Source organism: Lonchura striata, chromosome 11 (assembly GCF_050655825.1).
Source record: "Lonchura striata isolate lonStrDom1 chromosome 11, ASM5065582v1, whole genome shotgun sequence".
Taxonomy (NCBI): domain Eukaryota; kingdom Metazoa; phylum Chordata; class Aves; order Passeriformes; family Estrildidae; genus Lonchura; species Lonchura striata.
Genome location: NC_140713.1, coordinates 19,840,022 through 19,867,344, shown reverse-complemented (window position 1 = coordinate 19,867,344; position 27,323 = coordinate 19,840,022). Strand labels below are relative to the sequence as shown.

The following is a 27,323-nucleotide window of genomic DNA, read 5'->3' as shown; positions in this document are numbered from 1 at the left end:
GCAAAACTATGGGGAATGGGATTCAAATGAGCACAGATGCCATGTGGCTCACAGACAAAAAACAACCAGCACAGCACTGCAAAAATGCACGTTGGTTTTAGTAGCCTTTGGTGGACAAAATACTGCTTTTCTATGAAGGATACCTAAACAAGGCAAACAACATAAAAATTATATCACACATTTTGAATGCCACATGCTTCCTAATCCCTAGGGGAGTATTTTCCCCATCTGTCTCTGTTCCTAACTCCACTACTTAACTCTCATTTTAATCTGGAGCTGGGTCCAGCCGTAATCCAGAGCTCTTTGGAGCACTTTGTATGTGAAGCTGCTGGGAGGGTCCCATTGCTCCTCTCCCAAGGTCTGCTCCAGCCTCTCCTGGCAGTTTGCAGACTTTGTCCTCCAGCTGCATCTCCAGCTCTTGGCTGGTGACAGATCCAGGCAAACGGAAATTGTGAGGTTTCGATAACCTGCAGCAAGTGTTTTCCGTCTCCCAGGAGAGAGCTGCGCTGGAAAACAATTTGGAAGACAGGAGCAGAGATCTGGTGTCATTTTTGGTGCAGCTACTACAGTTCCTTGCTGTGAGCCCTTATCAGTGGAGTCCTTGTAGAGCTGCTCATCAGCAGAGATCCTGCAGGCGAGCACAGCATTATTGCTTCGTCCCATGTGGCTTTTTTTATCAGTGCTGTTCTGTCTTCTAAACCTTCTGGAGCTGCTGTAATTGGGTACTTTGGGGTGGCTTGGCTTTTTTTATAGTGTAAGTTAAGTTTTTAGACTGGGCTTTAGAAATAAAAATAAAAATAAAATAAAGCAAAAGAAATCAAAATAAAAGTAAGGACAGGAAAGTAAAAGAAAGTTAAAGGAACTAAAATAAAAGAAATTGAAATAAAATAAAATGAGAAATAAAAGTAAGCATCTGTAGTTAGAAGAAAGGAAATTAAGTTCCAAATAAATAAATTCTACTTCTATTTCTTGGAGTGATCTAGGACAGCTGATGGAGATTGACACTCTTAAGTTACATGAATGTTTTGAACGTGTAAAGAATGCTTTATAAATTCAGCTTCGTTTGCTGTGATACACTTTCCAAATTAGGATACTGCAGAGCAGATTGTGAAATGGTGATTTACATGACTTGAGGATTTTGCTCCTTGTGATTAAACACAATAGCACTTCCTTTGGTTCCCTGTAGAGTGCATTTAAAAAAATGTATTTAAATGTATGTAGAAATGTGTTTAAAATGCAGGTTATTTCCACAAATATAAAATATCAGGAAAAAAGTGCATTATTGAGTGCTGTGTAAAGTACAGCTGAGCATGTCTAGAATTGCAACATTCAAAAGGAGAAAATAAAATTACAACCAAGAAAAATATTCAAAGTACCGTATTTTTTTTTTTCCTGGCAGGAAAGTGAAAACATGGAGTTTTGTTGGCTCATTCTTCCTTTTGCAAAGGATTTAGTGCTGAGCTTTTACCTCTCTACATGATATACTGCAGTGAAATGCACAAAAATTTGGGATTAGATATGAGTTGTAACATCGAGTAAATTTTATGTTGAAAAATTTAGAGTGTGCCAAGGAGCCAGCTCCTCGGACAAAAGACTAACATGAATAGGTTAGAGAATTATTAGCCTCTAATAATAGATGATATACTATATATCAAGTAATGACTACTTATTATCCTGCATTTATCTGTTACACGATGTCCTTTTTAATTACCTACCCTGCCGCCACGGGGGCCGGCAGCTGGTGCAAGAAATGCTGCAAAGCTCATGCCTTCTTCCCTCATAAAATGAAAATATCTTCCCAATCTGTGCCCTTGCAGTTGTTAAACATGGGTTTCCCAGGAAAAACAAAGCATCCGAAGCATGTCTTTTTTGGGCAGTAATTATTAAGGAAGGTTGTGTTACTGAAATTGTGTTTCAACACAGTTACATCCAGTGGAGAGCAAAACTCTACCTGACTGTGGTTCTTCCCTTCAGATTTTAATTTCTTCTGCTGCTCGTCTAGGTGAGGAACGGATAAAAATAGATTGTTAGATGAGGCTGTTGCTTTTAATTATATTCATAATGAGAATTCACCATCCTTAATTCAATAGTGCAGTAGAACGGGGGAGGGCAGGGTTGTTTAACCTCATTTCCTAAGGAAATGAGGCATATAGCATCCCACGACCCACCCACCTGGACCCAGGCCTCTCCTAACAACATGTGAATGCTTTCTAAGTGGGCTTAAAAGGGGAGAGAAATCTCAAAAGTTACATTTCCTCATGGAAATTGGGGTGAGTGCAAGGAAAAGCTCCACATTGGTGTGCCAGGCAGGTAAATTCAGTCATTATCTCTGCTGATGGCAGCCCATGGCCAGTGACATCCCCTGCCAGCTGAGGAACAGCAGGGCTGGAGGAGCTGGGCATCAGGTTTGCTGCTGGGGCTGAACTTTGGGATGGGGAGCATTGGGCAAAACCAGAGGAAATCACTTTTGCTCACAATGCCTGTTTTCAGGTAGGAGCATAACCTCATTTTACACTAATTCTTCCCAGTGTAATGTCAGTGCAGGCAGCCTCCTGGCTTTGGTGAAATCAGGGCAGAATGAGGAGCTGGTTTTCTTTCTGGGAGCAGGACAAAGCTCAGTGAAAATTGGCCACTGTGCTTTTGGACCTGCAGTGTTGCAGGGGACCTTTCCCATGCTGTGTCCCCAAAAGAGCAGTTCTCCCCCCTGCTTCCCTCCCTCCATCTGCTCCCACACCGACTGCTCTTGGAGCTGGCAGCACATTAATAAAAAAATGTAAGTTTTATGGGACAAAGTAAATAAGGCAATTCATATATCATTCCTAAGACACACAGAAAGGAGGCAGAGAAAAATAACCAGCCAATATTTTATATGAGGATATTTCCATGAGTCAGCTCATTTTCACATTTCTGGGCTTCCAGCTGCAAGCTCTGCTGTGTTGGCTTATCTTCTACTTGAGGCCTGGCATGTGCCAGAAGTAGCTTATAATTGGCTGTGTTTCCCCTTTGTAAATGGTAATAATAGAGCCTTTATCAGCAGAGAATGGCTGAAAATTTGGATGTCTTTAATTTCATCACAACTTGTAATTTTTTTCAGGTCTAATATTACACAAATAGATCTCTGAGCTCCTTGTTCAGATTGCAGGGCTGAGAGCTGAGGGGTTGATTTTTGTAGGTGGGATATTGAACTGCCCTTCAAATGTTCCCTAAGCAATGGCCATAGAGCTGAATTTATCCTGTAGCCCTTGTGGCAGGGGTTTCATTAACCCCTTGGCTTAAGAAAAGTCACAGTAGTTATGGCTCAGCCTGACTGGGAGAGGCTGATGCATTTGTTGTGGCAGCCTTAGTGTTTATAGCAGGGCAAAAATGCAAGGTATTTTCAATGTATTTTAATTCATTTGAGGTTTTCAATGAACTCACCTCAGCCTTTTAAACTCCTCCTGAGCTTGCTTCCTGTGGATTTCAAAATGACTAAATTTAACTGGGGGGAAAGCAGCTCATTCAATATGATTTCTAAAGACAACTATGCAAGCTTTATAGAAAATGAATTTTAAATTTCTACATGGCAGAAGAATTTGGTTGATCACAGGCATAGAAAGGATGTTGCAAGATTTATTTGGCCAGTCACAACTTGAATTTTGAATAAATTCTGTCAAGCTGTTAAAAAAAATGTGGAAATACATCACTTGACGCATTCAGATCACAAATATGTTTGAAGGGAACTGCAATCTGCTCAGAGATATCCTGTGAATAAAAAAGATTTCACATGTGTTTAATATATTCCTTTTTGAGGAATTAATTGTCCACCAGCACTGACAAGCATGGGGGATGGAGGAGTGGAATGGGAGCGATTTGCAGTTCTTAGTGGGAATTAGTGGCATGACTATATTATAACAATCATAATTAAGCTTTGTACTTGAACAGTGCCTTACCTTGGGGAATCTCAAGGCACTCTGTCAAATTTATGGGGAAATCCCGGGGAAATAAGTGATTTCCCTGCAGATCTGCAAAAATTCAGTGGCAGAGCTGTGAGCAGACCCCAGGTGTCCCGACTCCTGGACTCTGGCTCCAGCTCACAGCAGGAGCTGCCTGATTCCCCTGTCACAAACGGGGCAGGACTCAGGAGCTCCAGGAGCACAGCCTGGGGGTGCAGGTGGTGCTGGGGGCACTGGGGTGCCTCCCTCACCTGGGGCTGAGCAGGGAGCAGTGACACAACAAGGGTGGCGGGCAGAGGGAAGGTGACAGCAGGGACAAGCAGCTCACACCAGGCAGCCCTTCCAGTGCAACCTCAATAAAAATAACAGTGGAAAAACACACTTGGATGTTGCTGTAACCTTGGGGAAGTCCTGACTCCTCCATGCCTCAGTTTACCCACCTCTACATGGTGGCACTGTGGGAGGAGTTGTGGTGGTGGACTTTTCTTGGCACAAAAAGAAAAAAATCAGGAAATTTTACATAAGGATGTGGTGCTTGGAGCATCATTTGAAGTTTTTCATCAAGGCTAAAGTCCTTACCAGAAAAATGTGCTCTACTTTATATCAAAATTCAGCATTTGTGCAAGAAATACGCAGGGAAATTATTTATGTGTCATGAAGAAGACTCTGATGAGATGATCACAGGTGTCTGTTCTGTTTAAAATCCCTCAGGTTAAAAATCTGTACAACTTAATGTTTCTAACATGCTTTGAGACCTTCAGAGGCAAGGTCCCTTTGGACTCAGTAGGATGAATTGGCCTCCCTGAGTAAGCTGAGTTGAATTTTGTGCGTATGACAAGCAACATGTTACGTTATGGATTTGTTTGCTCCCCTGGCTTGTTTTACCAGTTTGTGCAGCCTGGTGAAAAACCAGACAAATTCACCTGACTGCACAGCCAACAGTAAGTTTTTCAACTAAGTGCCTTCAGAGGATGAAAAAGTGTTCAAAAGACAACTGGATTTAACATTATTCAGAATGTTTAAAGTAAGCAGTAAAACCTTAAACATTGATTTGGTATTTTACTGGAACAAATAAAGAGATTTAAAAATAGTGATTAGATGCTGAAAAGCACAGCTCCAGTGAAAATCCCCATATTTGCTCTGAATAAATCCTCTCCCTCCTGGGAGCAGGCTGAGTGTGGAGAGGAACAGAGTTATTGGCCTCTCTTGTTAGGCCCAGGCTGCTCATTTGGCTTGGTGAAGGGCAAAAGGATGTTTTTGGGTGCGTGTGAAGGAACCTATCAAGGAGCAATGGGCAGTGGTCCTGTGGATGGGAGCATGAGGTGTTTTAGAGGGAGCTGAGTTGTTGATTCCATGCAGAGAAATCCCTCCCCTCTGCCCTGGGACCAGGGGTCATGGCAGTGGCCTGGCGAGGGGCACTGCTCTCCAGCAGCACTCCTGGCATCTCTGCCAGCCTCGGGTCAGAGGACCAAGGGTATCCCACCAGAACTGGGACAGTTGGCAATCCTTGTTCTTGTGCAGACTGTGTGAAATGCACACCATTCCCCAGAGCTTACAGGCACAGTTACAAATGAAGCAAAGATGGCAGGAATGACATTCCCTTACTAATTATAGTGTGGTCCCATCTGTATATTTGGTGTTATGTCACCAACTCCAGCCTGCTTTTTTCTAGCAGGGAAATACTGCTGTAGGTCGAAGCTCAGTGCAAAAGGCTCCAGACCTCTAGTAAAGTTATAGTTGCTTGTTTAACGGGGGAAAAACTCTGGTTTTAAGAGTTGGAAATCTGAGATTGTGTTGGCTAAGGAGCTTCTTGGGTAATTCAACTGTTCATGTTTAAAAAGCACTTGGGTGTGGATAACATAACAGAGTTCAATGGCTGCACATTTCACTGGACCCCACTGGCTCCACTGGCACCTTGTGCATGGCAACAAAGCTGTGAGCTCACATCCATCCCTCCTGCATGGAAAAGGTGGGAGAACAGAAATCTTCCTGGCCATCAGCACTCTTCTTGGCTGCAGACTTTTTTGGTTAGTAGATACTCTGTGAAGAGTTTGGACTTTAGGACCTGTGCATTACCTGCAGGTATTCCCTCAGATAGAGAAGAGGACAGAAACTGCCCTACTGAATCACTCCATGGGGAGTTTCCTTTCAATCCTCTTGAGGAACTCATTTGTCCTCCTAGGGACTCAGATACAGTCCTGGAGTCCACGTCTCTGTTTCTGTTGGTGGAGTTTCCTGGGTCTTTCTTGTAAAATGGTTGCAATTTAGGACCTTGAAATTGCTCATGGAAGATGCCATTTGTCCCTCTGAAGGAGCCCTTGGGGTGCTTCTTTCTTGTACGTGATACTTGTGAGCAGTATTGGTGAGCCTCATGCTAAATCACACAGGACTGAGATTTTTAATTAGGGTAGAGGTGGGAGCCTCCAAATCTCATGTGATTAGAGAGTTCTCATAACTTTTACATTTATTATATAGTCCAATTAGCATATTTCTTACTTTAATGTCTCTATTGCCCTGTTCAATGTTGAAAATCCAAAAATAAGAGCACTTGCTAAAACTTGAAAGTCATGAAGTGAAAATAGTCCAGAAACAAAAGTAGAAATGTGTGTTCTTAATTTAATTCACTATTTGGGCTAAAAACAAATTAATGAAACTTTGGCAAAACAAGGAAACACCATAAATAATGACAAGGAAACTAAAATCTGAAAACCATTTACTTCTCCCCCGTCCACTGGTTGCGGGAGTGGCAAAAGGAATTTAAAAATTCAAACAAGGCTTTAAGCCACCCCAAAAGCAGGCTAGTGTGAGGAGGTGGAGGAGAACTGTGCAAAGATGAATCTCTCAGGGCTTGCGCCCAGACCTGTCCCGTGAGGTTCAAGCCCCTCTGTGCCCCCTGGTTTGCTGATACTTCCCAGGGGTGTTTGGTGGAGCTCATGTACAGGAGGGGAAGCAGATCCTCAAACAGCTTTATGGGTGAGGAGCTGCCACATGAAGGCCGTGGTGTCTCTGAAAGTCAAGGAGAATTTGTACCAGCAGAAATAGGCTCTTGGTTTCTTGTCATGCAGGAAGCCGTTGGTGGAGCCAGAATTTAACAAGTTCACAACTTAACAAGTCCCAGCCTAGTGTCTGGACTACCAGAATAGATTTTTTTCTCAAATACCCCCAATCACTCAATGCTTTTGTCAAATTTCTGTCTCTCTGTACCCAGTGTCAGCCTCAGCTTAACAATGAAGGTAGTCCCAGAAAACTTCTCACAAATAAGCAATCTATGCTCCCTGTTATGAAAGCAACCTCCTACTGTCTTGTATATTAATTCTGTTCTTGTGGGGCACTGCAAAGGTTGAATTTTCTCTGCCTGGAATGGTAAATATCATTGCTTTCATTTTTTTTAGGAACTCCAAGTTTCTGAAAGGCTTAGAGTGAGCCATGAAGGCTCCACCTCTTTCTTGGCCCTGTAACCTGTGAGCAGTTCAGCTGAGGCTAGAAGATTTGTGTATAATGGTTTGGGAAAGTTGTGAGTATAAATAGTAAGGAATTTGAGATGTTTTTCCCCTCTGTAATTCAACACTCAATAGCTTCCCCTTCCACCCTGCACATAAGGTGCTGTACCAAAACCATGGAAAGAATCTGTGGAGCTTCAGATCAAGGAAGTTCATAAGCTTGCAGGCTTTTTCCTTGATTGCTCTTTAATAATAATAAAAAAATCTTATAATATAATCTCCTCTGGAGAATAGCATAGCCAGAGGACTTTACAAATTTTCACCAGATCCTCTCACCAGGAGCATTTGCCCCAGGGCAGAGGCAGGACAGCCCTCTGATCTCTCATGCACAGTGTGGTAAGGGCAGGAGCATACAATAAGTGTTCATCCTCAACTTTTTCCTTTCTTTTCTTCTCCTTTCTCTTTCTGATAGCAGCTAGTGCTGAGAGAATGTGTTCAACTTCTCTAAGCTCCAGCCTCAGTCTTCTTTCCCATTACATATCTCACAGATATACAGGGCCAAGCTACTGGGCTGCAGCACACCAAATACCAGAATCTTTTATGTTGAAAAAGACCTCTCACATCATTAAGTCCAAACTCAAATGACTGGGGTCTTCTTGGCCCCAGCTCTCTGATGAAATGTCCATCCCTGAAATGCCAGGACAAGACATGCCTGAGCACAGAGGTTGCCATTGCATGTGACAGCAGTGCTTGGAGCTGGGGACACCCTGGCCTGGGCATCTCTGTAATGACAGGTTTGCTTTTAAGTGTCCTGCAGGTTCCTTGCATCTCCACAGGCATCTTTGTCTTAATTTCTCCTGTGCTTTAAACCCTGTGTGTAAAATGCAATGTAAACCTCAAAACACCCTCACCTATTCTAACAGAAATGTCATCTCTGAGCAGTATCCATGCAAATTTTCTGTAGCCTCTGTGATTTCAGCCCAGAGATGGGTCTCAGCTCTGCACTTCATCCCCAAAACCTGATTGAAAACCCCTCCTACAGCTCTACAATTACATTGACTCGGGCACAGATGATGGACAATCACAACATATATTTGTGTACATTCATTGCCAGGAATCTGATGTATGATTTCATTTTTAAATCTTGACTTCATTTTGCACCATGATATTTGAACATGCAGATTTACAAATCAGGCTCCAGCATTATTGTTTAAAGAACCCTCAATGCTTTTGGTAAAAACCTGAGTAAGTATTTCTTATATTTAGAGGCAATTCTGCTTATTGTCTCTTCATACCATAAGCTTTTCACTGACCTAGATTTTGCTATTTCATTTCCTATACGCTGTCCCACAGTACATTTGCATGGAAAGGAAGTCTTTTGTCTTTTAGTGTCCTCTTGCACTTGCTATTTCACCCACTAGCCAAAATCACACTCACAGCCCTGTGATGGTGTGAAGAGCTTCACTGGAAGTGATTGTGTGGCTGAGGACCCTGGCTTTAAACTAGAAGTAAAAAGCTATTACAGCTTTTAGCTTTGTAGAATCCTTGGGCTGAAGAGTGCTGGAGGACCAGCCTGCAGCAGAAGAGTGTGCAAAGAGGAATGGCTTGTGTGTTTTCCAGCAGTAGCAATTTACAGAAAGAAAAATGGACATAGTCAGAAACTGGCTTCCTTTCAGTCGGAGGGAATAGTCCTCCCCCTGGATGTATATTACAACTATAACTAAAGACACAAAGCAACATCTTGATTTTAATTCTGGTTTCAGTTTTAGCATGTCATTAAAGAGATACCTGTATTGACAGGAAGAGTTGTAATGCTTTTGGGGAGTTGTTATTATCGTATTACACGATTATGGTGTTTATTGCGGTGGTGCCTAAGGGCTGAATTTACAAATGCTGCAGATGGATTACATGGGTATTATGCTGCACACAGACATTTTGTTGCATGTTCATGTTGAAATCCTGTGAACTGGACAATGTAAACAAATTAACATTATCAGGGAAACCTGTTTTTAAGTTAACTTTCCCTGCAGACTATACCCAGCCAAAGGGCACTTGCTCTTCCTCTTACATCTCCTGCATCTCAACCATGTTCAAAAATGTTTTTACTAGCACATGTTACCAAAAACCTCATCCTCCTCAGAAAAAAAAAAAAAAAAAAAAAAGCAGACATGTTTTAAAATGCATTTGATCCAACCAGCTAGTATATTTTTAAACACGACAGTGTTATGTTTAACAGTGTGTTAGCATATGTCAATTAACTTGTTTCCGCAGAGTGCTGACAGAAGTGCCCCCGTCACCGCCAGCCCTGAGGGGCCCTGGGGCTCAGTCGAGTCAGCAGAAGGGAGCCTGTGCCCACACCTCCAGCCCACTGAAACTCAGCACTGGCTCTTCTGGACAGTATTAGGGTGGTGGAAGAGGGCATGGTAGATCTGAAGTAATTTCTCCTTCTGCTGGCTTTGATCTCCCCATGGTCGGGGAGATGCACCAGGGCTCCTCTGTCAGCACCCCAAATGATGTCTCCTGTGAGCACACACGTGAGCTGAGATGCTCTCACTGCACACAACACCCTTCCAGACAGAATAAATAGAGACTTTTTATCACACTGTCAGGAGATCACACCCCTTCCCTGTGCCAGATATAGATGAGATGGAGGAGAAAAAAATGCACGTGCACGTGCATGTAGCCCCTAAGTCCCCCTTGTACCCAGAGGAGGTGGTGAGGATGGCTGTGCATGTCTGGGGTGCTTTGTGTGCCAAGCCATGGCCATGGCCATGTGGGTTGCTCACCTCCCCACTGCTCCAGACCAAACTGGTCAGTGCAGAGGAAATGCTTTAACCTATTGTTGGCAGCAGCAGAGACCTTTCTGTCCAAAGACTGGCATGTGCTGGTGTATAAAGCCCTGGAAATGTGGGAACTAACCAGCCATATCCTGGCAGGACCTTCCTGTGCATCCCAGCCATGAAACTGTGCATGATGAGAAGTGGAGTGGGGAGCACACAGGTCGGGTCTCAGCAGCAGAGCAGGAATACACACTGCTTTCCATAGGGACGTGGAAGTGCCTGTCCATGCATGGCAGCTGCAGAGACACCATCGGGTGTTTGATGGGGCTCCCTCAGCAGAGGGTGTGGGAAGGGTAAATACATGGGTAGTTATGGCAGAGGAGGTGTTCAGGGTCTGTATCCCTGTGCCCTGCTGCTGTGGGCCACATGGTGTATCCATGTCCCAGCCAGACTCCGTGTGCAGGAGCAACCTCCATGAGGACAGACCTGCCTCTGCTGCTGTTCCTCATCCAGGGAATTTGGGCAACCTTCATTTCTCATTTCGAGATTAGCAAATGCATGAATGATTCCCACGTGTTCTGGGACAGTGTTAATGGAAACGGTAGAAATACCTAGAATAAGCAGTGTCCAAAAATAGGTCTCTTGTCCTGCCAAAGTCTTGCACATGTTCTTAACTTTCCTGCCTTGGGAAGCAACTCCTGGCACCCTGCAGGGCAGGAGAGTTTTTCCATTTGCTTCAGTGGGTGAGGGATTTCATTCTGCCTTAGAGACCTGTGGATTTTAAAAGGACTGTCCATAAGACACACTCAAGATTTTTGTAGGGTCGAAGTGCTTTATATTTTTAGCACTGACACAATGGCCATGAGGGAAAAGCACGTATTTGCCCTGCTCGAAGGGCATGGTCAGACATGCTGCTCTGCTGGGGCTGCTTGGGGTCAAGTTGTTATTGGCCCTGAACCATTTCTTCGGGTGCTGCACCTTCCTGCTACACAGCTTGGCTGCCATAATTGGAGCCGTGGAGCTGACCTACACCAGCCGAAACATGTTGGAAGTGAGGTTTTATAAATAGACTGTGTGGACAAAGGGTGTCTGCTCCAGGGTGTTTATGGGGCTGGGGAGAGGAGCTTGGGGCAGGGGATGGAGCCTGACAGCTCCCAGTGAGGCAGCACAGCCCTCTTTGCAAAACAGGGAGTGTGGTGCTGGCAGAGCCTGCGGCAAGCCCTTGGCACAGGGAAGGACGGAGAGGCCGTGACCCGGGGTGTGGGAGCTCAGCTATTTTCTCCCTGTGAGACTGGCTCCCAGGCCTTTGCTCATGCAAACCCTGACAGATCCCATCTAAATGAGTAGCTGGAAATTATGTGCTCCCTCCCTGGTCTGGGCTGGAGGTGAATTCTGCTACCAGTCTCAGGGAGTAGCTTCTGCTGCTGAATGCAATTAAAAGAACCAGAACTTGGCGCTGTGGGATCTTGCCCAGTGCTGGTAGTCAGGGTGATTGACACTGAATCCTTTGATTTCTCCAGAGGCATCATAATATTTTAAACTTATTATTAATTACAAGTGTATTAATCTCAGAATAGTATTAACAGTATTTCAAAATATAATTTTATCCTATCCAACCCACTGGGAAAAAGAAAAAAAGCAGTTTTGGATGAACTGAACAACTTTATAGACACTGTGCTTTATAACTAGATAGATTTTCCCTAGTTTGTTTCATTTCTATCTAATATTGGTGGAAGATTAAAGATACTGAATCAATGGCTGTAAAAGCTTACATTAAAAATTTGCAGTAAATGAGGAGAGGAAAATTTCATTAGAAACATAAATTGTAGCAACTGGAATGCCTGCAACTTATTTTTAGTATTCTACTGACAGTCACACTTGAAAGCTTTTTTTTCTAAATGTTTTATTTTCTCAGATTAAAAAAAAAAAGGAAGAAAATGACCTCTAATATTTTGAAATATAGAACTAATTACAGTACAGAGTGATCCTGGTCCCACTGAAGTCAACTGCCACATTCTTTATGACATTGCAGGATAGTGCCTCTATTAAGAAATAGTAAGGAAATGAGATACTTTAAAGAGAAGGATTTAAAATGAACTGGCTCTGTTGGCCTCTTTTGTAAAAATACCTTAGAGCCACTTTTATCAAGTCAAAAGGTTCATTGAAAAGAGAGAAATTAAAAGATGCTGCTCATGGAGCCTGGCAAAACATGAAGTTAGCAACAAATATCTCTCCAACCCAATTATAACATTCAAATCAAGGAGGAAAAAATTTATGAAATATAATAAAAGCTTTCTTTCCACTAAAAAAGTGTACTTGGAGGTGTCCAGACCTAATGGAATTACAAAGTCAGCATTATAGTGGGGAAAAATGTAATGCAAATGACAGTGAAATAATCAAATTTTTCTGATGGAAATAAGTGCAGTTGTTTGATGTAATTTTGACACAAAGCATAATTTCAGCATCAACAGTGAAGTTTAAAGAATCGGTGTGTCTTCATGAGATTTCTGTACAGAAAAGTCATTCAATGGGAAAATCTAAATCAGACTTCAGTTTGCACGTTGGCCCCTCTGCGAGAGAAAGCCCTAAATTATTATAGTTGCAAATAGAAAAATAGAGATTTCCCCTTTTCATTAATTTCTAGGCGTATTTTCCACTCAAAAGTCCAGCAAGATTGTGGCGTATAAATTACAAGAAATGTAATGTGACTGTTTTTGTGCTCACAGAAATTGAACTTTGGTTTATATCTCTAACACCAGCTCAGCTATTTAGAATTGTACAGCTTTCCACAGTGAGCTACACTGGGCTCATGTCATTGTGCTTCTTGAAGATGTAATTTTTCAATATCATGGGGATATATCCCAAACAATTAAAACAATTAAAGCAGGGCATGGCTTCAGTATTTTACTCAATCTCATAGTCTGTATGAAATATATTTGTAATTTTGTGTTCATTTCCAAATGGAGACAGATTCACACACCCTCACAGCCAAATTCAGGACAAGAAGCAACAATTAAATGAAGCCTGAGATCCAGTCCAAAGCAGGCATATACTCAATTTAATTTTTAAATAGCTTAATTAATAGTTTCAGCTAAAGCAAAGAAGTGAAAATGGGTCAAACTATGTAAACATTGGTTAGAAAAATACACTGTCCAGCCAAAGCATTGTAGAAGTGCTTTTAAGAAGAATGGCCTTTAAATTTAATTTAAACATGGTTTTCCAACTTAGGTAAAAGCCCAGTTCAGACAAGGCCCAAGCCAGTTTTTGCGCCACAAAGAATTACCGAGGTATGCTGCGAGTTTATTTAGTCTTTGCTTGTTCTGAGGCCGTGTTTCACCGTGCAGTCATCATTTTCTCCTCGCTGTCAGCACGTCGTTCCCTCTCAGCAGCTTGGAACTCACCGTGGGGAAGCCGCGCGAGGGCTGCGAAACGTCCTCCCCAAATATTTCCTGGAGTTTTGAACGGTCTGGGAGACGCTGCCATTGCACGCTGAGCGTTTGCCTTCTGCAGACCTCCAGGTTCAAGTTCTTACCGACACGGCCTGGACGGGTGCTGGGCTCCCTTACACATTCTCAAGGCCAGGAGGGTGATTTTATTCTGGAGTAGTCAGGGAGTAGAAGCGACACCACGTGTCTTATCTGACCAGGCATTGCTCAGCAGCCCTCACTTCATGGGAACATACACTTGTTAACTTCTTGGTAGCTCCTGGATTCCAGAGGGCCAAAATCATAAAATGCAAGGAATTTTTCTCAATCTAGAGAATTACCGTATTACAAAGAAGACTATTCTTTACTCAAAAAGACACCCATTTTTTGCAAAATTTTTCCATGATACTTAAATTTCAGTTTAAATGACTCAAGGGTATAATTTGAAAAGGGTAAGAGTGTTGTTTTTAAAAAATCATTTTTTTAATTCTACTTACATGACTCTATATATTTGTAGTTTGAAATTTCTGCAACACTGAGTTCTTTGCAGGTTTGCTGATTTTCAGTTAACTTCCAGGATCCTAACTTTTTGGTTAGAATAACTGAAAGGTTTCTGTTTGCTTGTGGAGTTTTGTGTTTTTTTCTGTTATTTTTTTAAACTTTAATTTGATTAAGTTAATAAAAAGAAAAAAGAAGAATAGAAAAAATTTAGATGGTAAGTACCAAGACAGGCTCAGGTATATTGCTTCAGGAAGATGTCATTGCCATCCCCTCCATCAGCACTTCTTATTGGTATGATAAAGTTTGGGAGTTTGAGCCTAAACTTTGGCTAAGTGTTATCACATGGGAATTTCCCCCCAGTTCTTACACTTCCCCCTTGATTTGTGCAGAGCAGGTCATGCAGGAGAAGTTGGCAATGTCTGAAGGTGTCACTGCTCTTTGCCAGCCATCCCCTTTGGAGTGTGAAGTCAGGTTTGGGGGAGGAAATCTGTGGTTGGTGGCTTTTTGTAGAGTACGTGGCTGGCAGATGAGACTGTTTTGGCCTTCCTGATCTGAGCGCTTTTTTTTTCCATTGTAAAGGATGACACAATCTGTGCAGACAACAAAATCTAGCTAGTTATTCTCTCCACCTGCAGAACATCTGCAGCACGAGGGGAACGTATCAAAGATCCTTATAATGAAGGACAGTTTTTACTGTTTATGTTCAAAAGCAAAACCACAACAGGAGACAATATCCCTTTCATGAGAATGAAGCAAACAAATATTTTGAGCTGGAGAACAGGCTGGATGAGCTGACCTACTCCAGCTTGTTTGAAAAGTTAGACGTGTCAAAGGTTCTCTGCCAGGCAAAGGGAAGATGTAGGAGAGGTTTTTATAAATGGCAGTTGGGCAATTAATGTTAACCATCAATATCAGAATGGCTTAGATTACATGATTAACTAGTAAGAATTTTGAGCTGGCTGGTAATTTTGGATTAAATAGTCAGGCAGCCAGTGACTTGAATATTGATGAATATCCTGTGTTTTATTAATATGCATTCTCTATAAATTAGAGGCTTAGTACACAAAGAAGAATCCTAATGCTCTTGCTATTTTTCATTGCCACAGGTAGAGCTGAATAATTCATAACAATTAATTTATTTCAGTGATTTAGCCTTTTGGGGCAGGGGGGAGGTAGGGGGGAAGTTGAGCACAAGTAGTCTGCAGGTAATCTTTTCCATGTTTATTTATGATAAATAACTTACTAGACACATTTGAAGACTAATTTTTAGTTGTGGGGATTTTTTTTTTAATTTTAAATTGGTGAAATTGGGAGGAATATGGGTATAAGTGCGAGCAATCTGACAGTCAGTACAGGAACCTAAATGAATTTTAAATTGCAAAAAAAAGCCCAGCTAATTGCAAATACAACACATACAGGGTCAGGCTCATGTTGATTTGTATTGATTGGTGCAATGCTGGTTACATTGCATATTTCTGCTCTTCATTTAATTGATTCTAGTACTTGAGGACCAAGATTGTCTTACAAATATTTCTGTCCCTAAGCCATAGGTAAACTGCTGCCCCTTTTGCAGCCAAGGGAAGTTTTACACTTCGTTCTGAAATATCCGGGATTCTACCTGCTGATGACAACATTTCTGAAAATCCTTTTTGGAACACACTGAGCAATAACACATCCAACACGACTGACATTTTATATTTGTGCAAAGTTTCAGAATATCCATACGCAGATTTTAAATTTTTTTTTTAGGCAATGGGAGATGGTGCCATCAATATGAGACAAAATGTTGCAGCACAAAGATCCTTTGCCAGTCCTGCAGCTCAGGGAGGCTGCAGCCCTGTCTCACACTCATATCCTGAGCAGGTAATATCCAGAAACACATAAGGAGGAGGAGGAGGCTGCATGATTACTGCCTCTCCCTTTCTCTGGTTCTTACAACACACTCACAGCAGTGAGACTTGCATAGCACGCAATAAATCATTGCCTCATTATGCTCCTTCTGGAGGTTTGTTTAGGGCACCTATTCTAGTACTGGCTGCAGAAGATTATTTGCTCTTCCCAGAAATTTCTCTCTGGTTTGATTTGCACACAAGGAAAAAAATCTCTGTCACTTATTTTAGAAATAATTTCTTAGTGTGCAGAACAATTTACATTATAGAATTGCCTAAGAAAGTAATTTCAGCAATGTCTGGATGGGATTTTAATTTGTAGGTGGGTGATTTTGTTGAGAACAGGCAAAGGTTAAAGACGGTTTTTGTGTTTTTGTGTTTTTGTGATTTATCAATATGAAGTATTAATAAATGAAACAGAGGGTCTTCCTCCCCTCTTTACTTCCTTCCTCACTTTTTGCCTGCCTTCCTTTTTGCTTTCCTTCTTCCCTTCTTTCTTGTGTACATAAAAGCTGATGATCCCTTACCTAGACAGATCTTGTTGAATTATTGGAAAAGAAGCCTAAGTACCTCACTAAAAAACATTGTAAGGTCTTAATTCACTTTTTCTGTATGCCTTTAGCCAGCCCTAGTTCACAGCTGGTGCAGGAGGGCACCGGACTGATTGATAGAATAGGCATTTTGACACTTGATTTTGAATTAAGGAGACAAATTTTCCTAATAAAAAGTGTGCATTAGTTAGCCTAATTTACTAATGAGGAGCAGTATTGCTGATTTTGATAAAACAGTATTTATTAGCCTTGCACCAAGTAAATGCTGGAATAACCTAGATTGCAACTGCAATGGATTTGAACGGCCAGAGCTGAGACTTTGGAGAGCAGGTGGGTACACTGCAACACGGCTGGGTTTTGCTGCAGTGACAATGTGATCTAGGATCTGATCCAGGCTCCTCAGAAATCAATGGAAATTCTAACCTTGACTTTACTGGGCTTTGGATCCTGCTCCAATTGTACCAGGATGGAAATGAAATTACTCCAGCTTGGCGGAAGAATTTTCTGGCTTAACAGATGGAGTGTTTTGAATGGATGGGTGTGTTTGTGTAAGGGGTCCTGACTTCAGGTTTGAGTGTTTTTGACACGTGCCTTGCCATGGTCCTCTCTCCTAGTCACAGTTCCCTGAAACACAATAGTGGTTTTGTGACCACTCACAGACATCCCAGATGAACAATAGTATTTAATAGATGATTGTAACATAAAACTCAAAATCATTGTAAGCTTGCTCAAAATGTGACCTGCCTTCACACAAAAGCTCCCTAAGCTTTCTGAACCTCACAGCAAAACTGGATGTGTTCACAGCCATAAAGAAACACAAAACTAAGTCACTTTGGTGTATTTTGAGGTTACACTGCACATCCTCCTGCACCATTGTATCTCAGAGTCCTGGGTGCAATTCTCATTTGGTCTTAAACCCTTACAAAGAGCCTAGGAATAGAAGATGTGCTGAGGTAAGGGCCAGAAAAGACTTTTTCCAACACCCACTGCAACCTGAGTTCCCCACAAACAATCAGGACTCAGCGAGAATTGTACCCAACTTTTTTTGATGGAAGTGCAGTGGTGACCTTCTAGATTGATTAAAGATGTGACATTGATTGACTTTGAAGGGAGCCACATCCACCCTTCTTCTGCCAAAAAGGCAGTGGCTGCAATGTGAAGCCTCAAGAATGGGGCATTGCTTTTCCAAGTACATGGAAGACATCCAAGGGTAACGGGATAATGCAGATAATGGGATAGGGTTTGTCCCCTCCTCTCCCTCAAATACCATATAGCTAGATTTTGGCTATCCAGCCTCATGCCTTAGAAGACTTTTCTCTTATAAATACTTAAAAGATGAAATAGCTGAGGAAATGAGCTCCTTTTGCAGGTTATTTAGGATGTTTGGTGGTTGAGAATGTCAAAAAGGACTGGTGATGTTGACTTTGCAGGAATCTTTAATGGTGGTGGGGGTATGAAGCTGTGATGTGGTGTCAGTGGAAGGGATGGTGTGGTGGAGGAAAGCTTTATTCCTGAGGCCACCCCTGAGGATTGTTCACACTGTCACCTTGGGGTGTCAAGTTTGAGAGGTGCTAAAATGGCCCTAATTGCCAAAGATACAGAGCATCTTAACAATATCTGGTCTCTTTAAGGCACCTTGAGTTGGCACTGAGGAATATTGGCCTCCAAAACTGCCACTTTTGAAAATCTAGGCCACTGAACCTGATATGAACTATCAGAAAGCAGAGACAAGGGAGCACTTATGTTGGAGGATGTATAGTGGCTTGAAAACTACAAATCAAAATAATTCACCTTTTTATGTGCAAATCTCCTTCTCTTTGATACACAAATTGAAAAGCTGTCTGGTTTCCTTGTAGTTTCCATAAGCAAGCAATGTGTGACTGCACCCTCTAGAATGCTGTTTAAGTGTTATTTAAAGTGCAGACCTGTTCAAGTCAAGCAAGCTCATCTGTATGCTAGAACTGAGCCCACCAAACCTTACACCTAAAATCAGCAGGGAAGGGGGTCTTGAGTGCCACAGCTCCCTGGTGACAAGGGCATGCAGTGACAAACAGTGAAGTACCAAAAGATCAAAGCACTTTTTCAGGCACAGCAATAAAATCAGAGAGAGAAAAACACCAGGTCCTGGTGCAGGTGTCTGCTCTTCCAAAGCAGCCTTTGTCAGCCCATGCCAAGGGGGTGAAGGCAGGAGCTGCACACTGGCAGTAAATAAACATCAGCAAATGAAAATCCTGTGTGGTGCATTTCTGAGCTGGGAGAAAGGCTGGAGAGCCACTGCATGAAGCCCACATGGAAGGGATTACTGGATATGCTGAACTCATGGGGAGTTTATTGAAAAATCTCAGTGCAAGCACAGAAAGACAGTGTGATGTGTTTTGCTCATATTCCAGAGTTGTTTCCCCTGGTTGAGCACCTCAGTGCAGGTCCTGTGGAAGTCAAGAGCTGTACTGCCTTTCAGAAGGATTATGGCCCTAAATAGCTTCTTTAGGAAGTGTACTTTGCTTGGTGATAACACAAAGCAGAGGGTGGATGATTAACACCAATTAGGATTATTTACAAGAACCTAGAAAACAATAGGTCCATAAATCATTGTCTTATCAATTGTAGTTCCTCCTGAGTAATTCAGTCATCATTGGGCACACTGTGTGTTTCACTGTTTGTTAAGTACAGATCACACTGATGTTAGCTGAAGTGTGTGCAAATGTTGAAGGTACAATATGACCTAAAATAGCAGCATGCTGCAAAAAAATTCTGTTTTCAACGTTTTTATTTTCTAAATCCTCAACAGTTTACCCCCTGGTATATGGAGTGAATTTAAGGCAGCTGACAGTAGCCTTGTTTCTCTTGGGTTATGCTTCAGCTCTGTCTACACTTGTGTCTCCCTTTGGGGTGGTTTTGCAGTAATCTCTTGGCTGTCTCCATTTGGGCACTGGTCCAGCTGCAGAGCAGCTTCAATGCACACATATTCCTTCCAGAGGAGAGCCAGTGGGGAGCTCTCTCCAAAAGCAAGCCAGGGCTTGGTGGGACACACTGCTCTGATCCAAGGGGCAGCCACACCACCACAAAGTCCTTCAGGGTGTCTGTCACCCTGATTTGCAAGAGGAAGGATGTCAAACTTCCCAGAGCTCCAATACCAGCCTGGAGTGGGGCTTGTGCTTTAGGAGGGGTCATCTGCTTTATGTGGCACCCTTTTTGCTGGTGACTGGCAGCTCTTGAACCACTACTTCTCTTTCTTCCACCAAGGCTTCTCCTGGCTCATTTTCCTTTTTGTTTAGTAACTGCCTGGTCTTCTGTAGCTGTTCCTCCTTGCTGCTGATCTTTTTTACTTCTATTTTTATCACTTTTTGTGATCCCTTTTCCAATTTCCAACCTTAGTCTCCCAGAAGACCTGGAGTGGTGATGCCTGGATGCAGAGGAGATCACACTGCTTATAGATCTGCACCATGAGGAGGCCAAAAGTTTCTGCAGCAGCAGGAGGTAAGCCAGGACTGCTGGTGGGTGTAAGGAGCAGAGAGCAAAGCCACGTGAGTTTGAGAAGAAGCACCCCTGAGGATGGAGACTTTGGGGCAGTGTCACGGTCCCGTACAGAAAACTTGAAGAGAAACTGAAAACTTCAGGTGGGAACACACCACCCAACCAGCTGCTTGTGTGGTTTGGTCCATGGACCTTTGGGGTCTGCACACCAGAGACTGAAAACGCTTGACTTTCCCTAAATTTCCTCTTTATGGATTTCTAATGTGATAGGAATGGCACAAAAAAAAATCCAATATATCTTCTTCACCATAGTGTTACCAGCCTGCTAACTTTCCCAGGACTACTTTCTGCTCAAATTACTGGAACTTAATTACTTGAGGTTTAATTTCAGTTGCTTAGACAGCTTTAAAAACTTATATTCAAATTTGAACCACAAGGACAGAATTTTGGGAGCCTCTTTGTCCTCTCACTTTGTGTTAATTTAAATGAGGAAACTGTGCCTGTGAATCTCTGCTTTACTTCACCTATTCCAAGTCAGTCTCAGCTCTGGAGAGACATCCCTGACTCCCAGCAGTTTAAGGGAGAGCACAAACAACCCCTTATGTTATACTTTATGTTTTTGAAACTGTGCAAACAGCAGATATTTGTCTTCTGCTTATGCATTTTCTTGTAAATAAAATGTATTGAGACCAGAGATGGAGTTACACTGACTTTACACCAGATAATGCATTGACATTTTACAAGAAAGTGTTGTATTATCCATCCATTTCACAAATATATCTTCACAAATATGTTTAATTATAACAAAAAAACCCAAAAAAGAAGTGGAAGGAGAATCAAGGGAGGGATATAGAGAGAGTGCAAAAGGATATGGATGAGAAGTGGTGGAGTTGGAGGATCACAGCACCTATCAAGGCATTATCTGAGAATTCCTATGATTAGAACTTATCTTTCTGGCTTCATTATTTCATTATAATCTGCTGTTTACCTGATTAGTAATAAATGGCCTCCAGATTTTATTGCATTTGCTCACTTTCTTCAGATTTTGCATCAGTTTCTTCCCCTCCTAAGGTCTTATTTGTGTTAAGGAATGAAGATTTTATGGTTTTACTGGGGTTAACTTGTCTCTCTGGTATTTCAGTGTTGTTACTTAGCTAGCAAGTGTCTCACAGCAATTCCTTGAATAACACTTCCATCTATCACAATGGGATGATCAAGGATACATTGCAGCTGATGTTCAAACCCTGTGTATCTGGGGTTGGGCACTCACCTCCAACTCAGCAGATATAAAACTCTCCAAAAAGCCAACAAAAGAGGGCTTTTTTTAAACACTCCAACCCGCTAGTGGATTATCCTTAATGGTTTGGCAGCATGCCCCTTCCTTCCTCTGCAGGAACGCTGGCCTGGCTCTGCAGCCCTGGGTTTGGGTTTTTGGTGGTTTTGGGTTTTTTTTGTTTTTTTTTTACTGTGTTACAGCATGCAGAAGAAATAAAATGTAAGACTGATTTGTACTAGTTCATGATGTTTTTTTTTACTCTTCAGCCTGGGATTAACTTATTTACCTGCCAGGAGGCAAATGTAGAGACCAACTCTACATTTTGAAGAGTGACCCTTGTCAGAGTGGTCCTGCAGGAGAAGGCTCCTGTTGTTTCTGGGAGCTCACGGACACACCTTCAAAGGTTGAGGGTTCAGCTTCTTCTGCGTGAGAGAGGAGAGGAAATGACCTTCACCCAGCTGAGCAGGGAACAACAGGAAACCCTCACGGTCCTGCCATTTCCCACCCCCAGGATCCGGAGCTCACGGACCTTTTTGACGAACTGTCAGTGTTTTTGTCAGGGTTTAGCTGCTGCAAATATATTACCAAAGTATGTTGATGATTCATGGGGAAGTAGTGTACGCTGATTTAAGTGATGGACTAGCCATTCTGTAATGGATTTGAGAATTCCCAATCAGATTGTACTTAGTTTTATCAAGCAGGAAGCTGGCAGGCTGTGTTTTAATCAACTGATAGCATCTCTTGGCAATTGGCATCCAGCTAGTGGACAGAGCACTTCTCAAAGACCAGCTCACTAAGTTACAAACAGCCACAGCCACTCAGATCTCTCAACTTTATCTCCTATTTTTTCTGTTCAGCCTGTTTCTTTCGCAAATGAAATTTTCAGCTGGAAGTGCAGAAAGATGAAACATATCTGCTCCTCTTTCGCTGCTGTTTTAGGGAAATGGATGAGGGAGAATGCTTTTGCTTCATCCCCCAGAAAGCTATGCTGAAACAAGCTCCTAGATGTAGCATAAAATCCCAGAACCAGACAAGTTCTAGGATTTGGTTCTGACACAATTTTTGGAGTGCTCACATTGCATAAGTGCAGAATCTACAATATGGGGCCACACCAGGTAAGATATGGCCTTTTCCCCTTTGATTAGGCCATGACTCATTATTCCAGGACTCATTATCTATTGTGTCACCAAAGACATACCCAGTGTTCTGACCTTTACCAGCAGACATCAAGAATGGTTTCTTTCCCTAATAAAACTCATCAGTCTATTCATTACTTCTGGGAGAGACCAGCTTCTGCAGAGCATCTTCACTGCACAAACCCTCAGATGCCACAGCTACCTTAAATAATTCCCTACTCAGGATTCATGTTTTGCCACAATTATTGAGCTGTGGAGCCATCCACACTCATGGAGCTGTGCTCAAGTACAGCATCAACCCTGAGGAGCTGGTTTGTTGTGCCTGGCTCCTGTGGAGTAGTTACTGTACTTAGCAACCCACCTCCAATATAAATATATCTGCTACTCTGAAGAGCAGGCTTTGAAAAGCACCAGAAGGGATCACTCCCCCATAAGATTTTTTCCAACATTACAGAGCTGTTGGGGCTTTCAGAGAGAAATTCTTCTCCCAGTTAGGCATCCCAGCCAGAGAGGTGAACATTTCACCACAGGCTGACAAAGCTCTGGTGCAAACTTCTTCATTGGGCCATGAACCCCCATTTAAAGCTGGTCCTGTCTGAGCTGCTTTTGAGCCATGCAGGCATGGAGGGAGGTGGAGAGCAGCCATCCATGCTGGTGGGATTTGGGATCCATCTGTGATGTCTTTGCACAGGGGTCCCACAGGACTGTGTGGAAAAACAGCTCTGAGAGCTGAGTGCTAAAACCACATGAGTTTGAAACTGCTTAAACATTTGGAACCCTCAGAAGAGCCTGATGATTGAAAGGCTGCAAAACAATTATGCTCCCAAAAAGTAATAAAAATAAAAGTGAGGTGTAAGGAACAGAGAGGAGTGATTCATTGGGAAATTGTGGTCTTGAAACTGTGTGACAAATCCTAGGTGAGGGAGGAGCTGTGTGTAAGAATTTAAGGGCCAGATCCTGGCTTGTCCAGAGGAATTGAAGATTCAATGAAGATTAAAAATGGACCTGTATCTCCCATCTTAGATATTTTCTGTTGACCATTCCATGCAAATCAGAGAAATAAGACCCCTCTTTTCAGTGTCATGTCCCATGAGGGTTTCAGCAGACAATGACCTCCACTGCAAGAAATAAAGTTTCCAATTCCAGAATGACCAAAAGGACATGTGAAAACAAAACTGAAAAAAGCCTTCTCTCTTCAAGGTGGAAGTATATAATTTCCACAGGGTCATTTTCCTATTTGTATGTTTTACAAATTAAAACAAAAATGTGTCTTCAAAACATATTCAATAAGTCAATTTTAAAGCAAGGTAATTAATGTAGCTAAGCTTTATCACAGAGCATAAGTAAGTGGAAAAAATCCCCAGCCAAATGTGAAGAGTCTAATCTTGATTTTCTCACTCTTTGAGTTCGTTTATTACAATGTTTGCTCACTTTTATAAAAGCCATGGTCATGTAATAATCTAATTTCTGAGAACATCTCCAGGGACAGGAGATCACATTACAATATCTCACATTATGTGTCATTCAGGCAGTATCTCCCAAATCATAAAACCTATGGAAAGGGAATGACACTTGAATAGCAGATTCCTCCTCCTTTTCTTTTTTCCTTTTCTGAGCATTTTTTTCCCAGCCCACTGCTCTCTTCCTTATATTGTCTGGCCTCATGCACCCAGGCTGCTCATCTCCATTCTGCAGAGAATGGAGGTGCACATCTCTCCTTGTTCTACCTGACCACTTCATCCTGTCTCACACCATCTTTCCTATAGTTTGGGATTTCCCCTTCTGTTCTGGGCCTTCATTTGTGTCACCTCACAGTCTGTGTTTTGTGCCTATGGGTTCTGCTTTGTGAACTGATAAAATGAATCAGAGAACTGGCCCTGCTGACAAAAATCTGAAAAAAGCCCAAGTTTCAGATCAATAATTCCCCTAGTCAAAACTGTCCTAAGAGAGACACAGGACCTGTGCAGCTGCCTGTGGTGCCAACTCACAAACCTGTTGTCCTGCAATCTTCATTTATCTCATCAGTTTCAGAGATCTTGATGAAGACCTCAAGGGAAGCTTATATGGTCTTAAAACCTTTCATTGATCCATTCATGTCCACACAGTCCAGGGCTTCCATTTTTAAATTCCTTCCCTATTATCATGGAAAATTGCTAATTACAATAGAAGCCTATTAGAAACTTGTTTAAGACACCAGTGTTGTGTAGGAAAATACTTGCTGCTTGCCCAAATCTCAGGGTGCAAAGCTATGGAGTCCTTGGGGTGAAAATAGGTTTTCTAGGAGATGAATCTGCTGCTCCAGATATTATTTTATCATTCAAATCTAAGGTCACAACCTCAATCCTAGCTCATCCTGTTGACTACACAGACCATAATAAATTTTATATCTTATGAAACATCCATTCCAAACTACCATTGCCCATTTCTTCATGTAGAAGTTTTGCACCAAATTATCTGGTCTGATTAATGCCAGGTGCCTACTAGTGCACTTACAACACAACTTTGCAGTGGGAAAATAATCCTGGCCTTTTTAAACACCGAGGTGAGCAGAAAAAAAGCACAACATCAGAATTAAACCAGTTCTGACAATTTCTCATTTCCATTTATTCAGAAAAAAGCCATAATTGAGACTTAAGGAAAAAAAGAAAAGCCCTCCATGCCTTTAAGTGTAAAATCCATTTTAGTAGCAGGAAGCTGTTATATGGTTAGAGCAGTTATTTTTATTGTCTGTCTGGGTATAGTTTTTAACTGCAGGCACAGAATAAATCAATAGTGTCATAAAGCTACTCTCACCCTCTGCCCTTTCTAAAGGGACATTGTTCAGTGTCTGTGCTGGATGTGACACAGACTGTGCTTTGATGCACAGAATTATACCTCTACTAATGTTCTGGGGGAGAGATCTGTGTGACACATATTTGCCTGTATTTCTTTGTCCATATCATCTCAGAGTCATCAGATTAAAAGCAAAATAAAACACAGATATACACACAAAAATGCACAGAAGTTTTTATCAGAAGAGAGGGGATTTCTCTGGTTCTTCTCTTGCAAATAATATTGCCAATTAATTTGTGCAGTCATAAATCTTCTCAGGTGGTGTATTTCCAGGACTGTCTGAGAAAGCATGCAGTGTTTCACTGGACAGACCACACAACTTAAACCTGACTGTAACCTGCTCTTTAATGCAGCAAGGAAGGATGGAGCAGGATCTGACTGTATGAAGCTGGTGCTAGATAAAATTGCCCAGAAAGTGTGCCTTTTTAATAGCAAGAGTAGTTAATGGCTGGAACATTTGGCTTAGGAATGTGGTGGATTGAGCTTTGCTTTCAGTCTCTAAATCAAGAGTGAGTGTCTTTCTAAAGCTATGCAATAGCTTCAGCAGAAGTTATGGCTTTGATGCTGAAATGAGTGGGTGAAGTTCTTCAGCTGTGTTACATAGGAAGCAAAACCAGATGACTGTGATGGTCCTTTTCAGCCTTACTAATCCATTAAATCCTGGTTTGGGGCCTTTCACACGCCAGGGTTTAAAGCAGCCTCTTAGGTTTTCCCGATGGTTTCTGCAGGCAATACATGTTCCAGAGCTGGATCTGACAAACTCCATATAAATGGGTGTCTGGAATTGACACACTTTATAATTTATATATAAATCACTGCCTCTAAATGCAGTTCCAGATCCATTTCCCCGTGCAGCTGAGCTCACTTTGTCTGCTCTGTGCAGTGGGGATTTTTCTTTGCAAAGCAGATATGCAACTAAGCTGAAACCCACACCAAGTGCTGCTGGAGACCCCAAAAACTGCCACCCCTATCATGGACCACAGCGAAGCAAGCCTTTATGGATCAAATTCTTAAGAGATTTATCAGCAGCAATTCCTGTTGTCAAGTTAATTCATCGCTCCTCTCCTTGCTTGCTCATTGCAACTTCCCCAGGTTGGCACTTCTGACAGAGGCATGAAAATTGTACTTGTGCTGCAAGTGGGAGGTGGAGACAGCGAAAATCTGTGCCCTGTCTGTGAGACTCCGTGCTGAGACAGCTCTATTTTCACATCTAGTCACAAGCCAATTGGTATTACCTCAGTATTTGTTTTGAGGACGGCTCTCAAGAAATGGAATTGGAGTTTGGATTTGGTAAGATTGGAAGAAGTAAACCCTGAAATAATTCCAGTGGTTTCTGAAGGCAGCACCACTCACATGCAGCTTGGTGCTGGACAGAGAGGCAGAGAGTCTACAGGAGTCTGTACCCTCCGTGGGGAGCGTGGTGGGCACTGCTCACCTGGGTAACCAAATGTTTGCTTCCTTCTCTCTGCAAAATGCTTAGTGCTGGATTTTTATGCCTGGAAATACGGATTTGGATTTCCCTTCCTTCCTTCCCCATGCTCCATTGAAAGCAAAGACATCTCACCCAGCACCATTTGCTGACTCCTTCCCTTCTGCTCTTCCCCGTCCCCCAGTGCGTGAGCGCAGTCACGTGCGGGCCCTTGGTTTCCCCTCAGGACACTGGCACTTGGGAAGGAGAATAACAGATGTTGGGGAAAAAACAACACCCTGTCAGGTAGAAAAAACACTTTAGCAAAAAAAAACCAAACCCAACTATATGAACTTCCCAGCTTCTCAAACTTTCTCATGAATAGCCAGTGGCCACTGGAATAGCAGCAATGGTAATAATAAATCAGAGTAAATATCATCCTGTCATAAGTGACAGCAAACCAAACCCACTGCTGTTCAAATATGAATTGGAGAAAATATTTCATAATCTCTTTTTGTGTTATTCAGTCAGCTGTAATGATTTATAGTACTCCAAATAAGTTGTGGCACAGAGTTTTTTCTTAATCATCCATTTCAGCATCTTGCTATTACCCACACATGTCTGCTTTGGTGGGGACTCTGGCACTCCTGGATGCTGCAAAATGCTCAGCCCAGGAATA

The 27,323-nt window shown here is 42.3% G+C and overlaps 1 protein-coding gene across 3 annotated transcripts in view; it reads left to right on the top strand.

Annotated features, from left to right (window-relative positions):
• MAF (MAF bZIP transcription factor) overlaps nt 1-27,323 on the top strand; it is a 196,081-nt gene that overhangs the window by 41,721 nt on the left and 127,037 nt on the right. The window contains exon 3 of one of the 3 annotated variants that reach the window (XM_021541212.3): nt 19,894-21,016. The exons of 1 other annotated variant lie outside the window; for it this stretch is intronic. The gene's annotated coding sequence lies outside the window, so the exon portion shown is untranslated. One more of the 3 variants, XM_085589261.1, reaches the window with a different exon arrangement.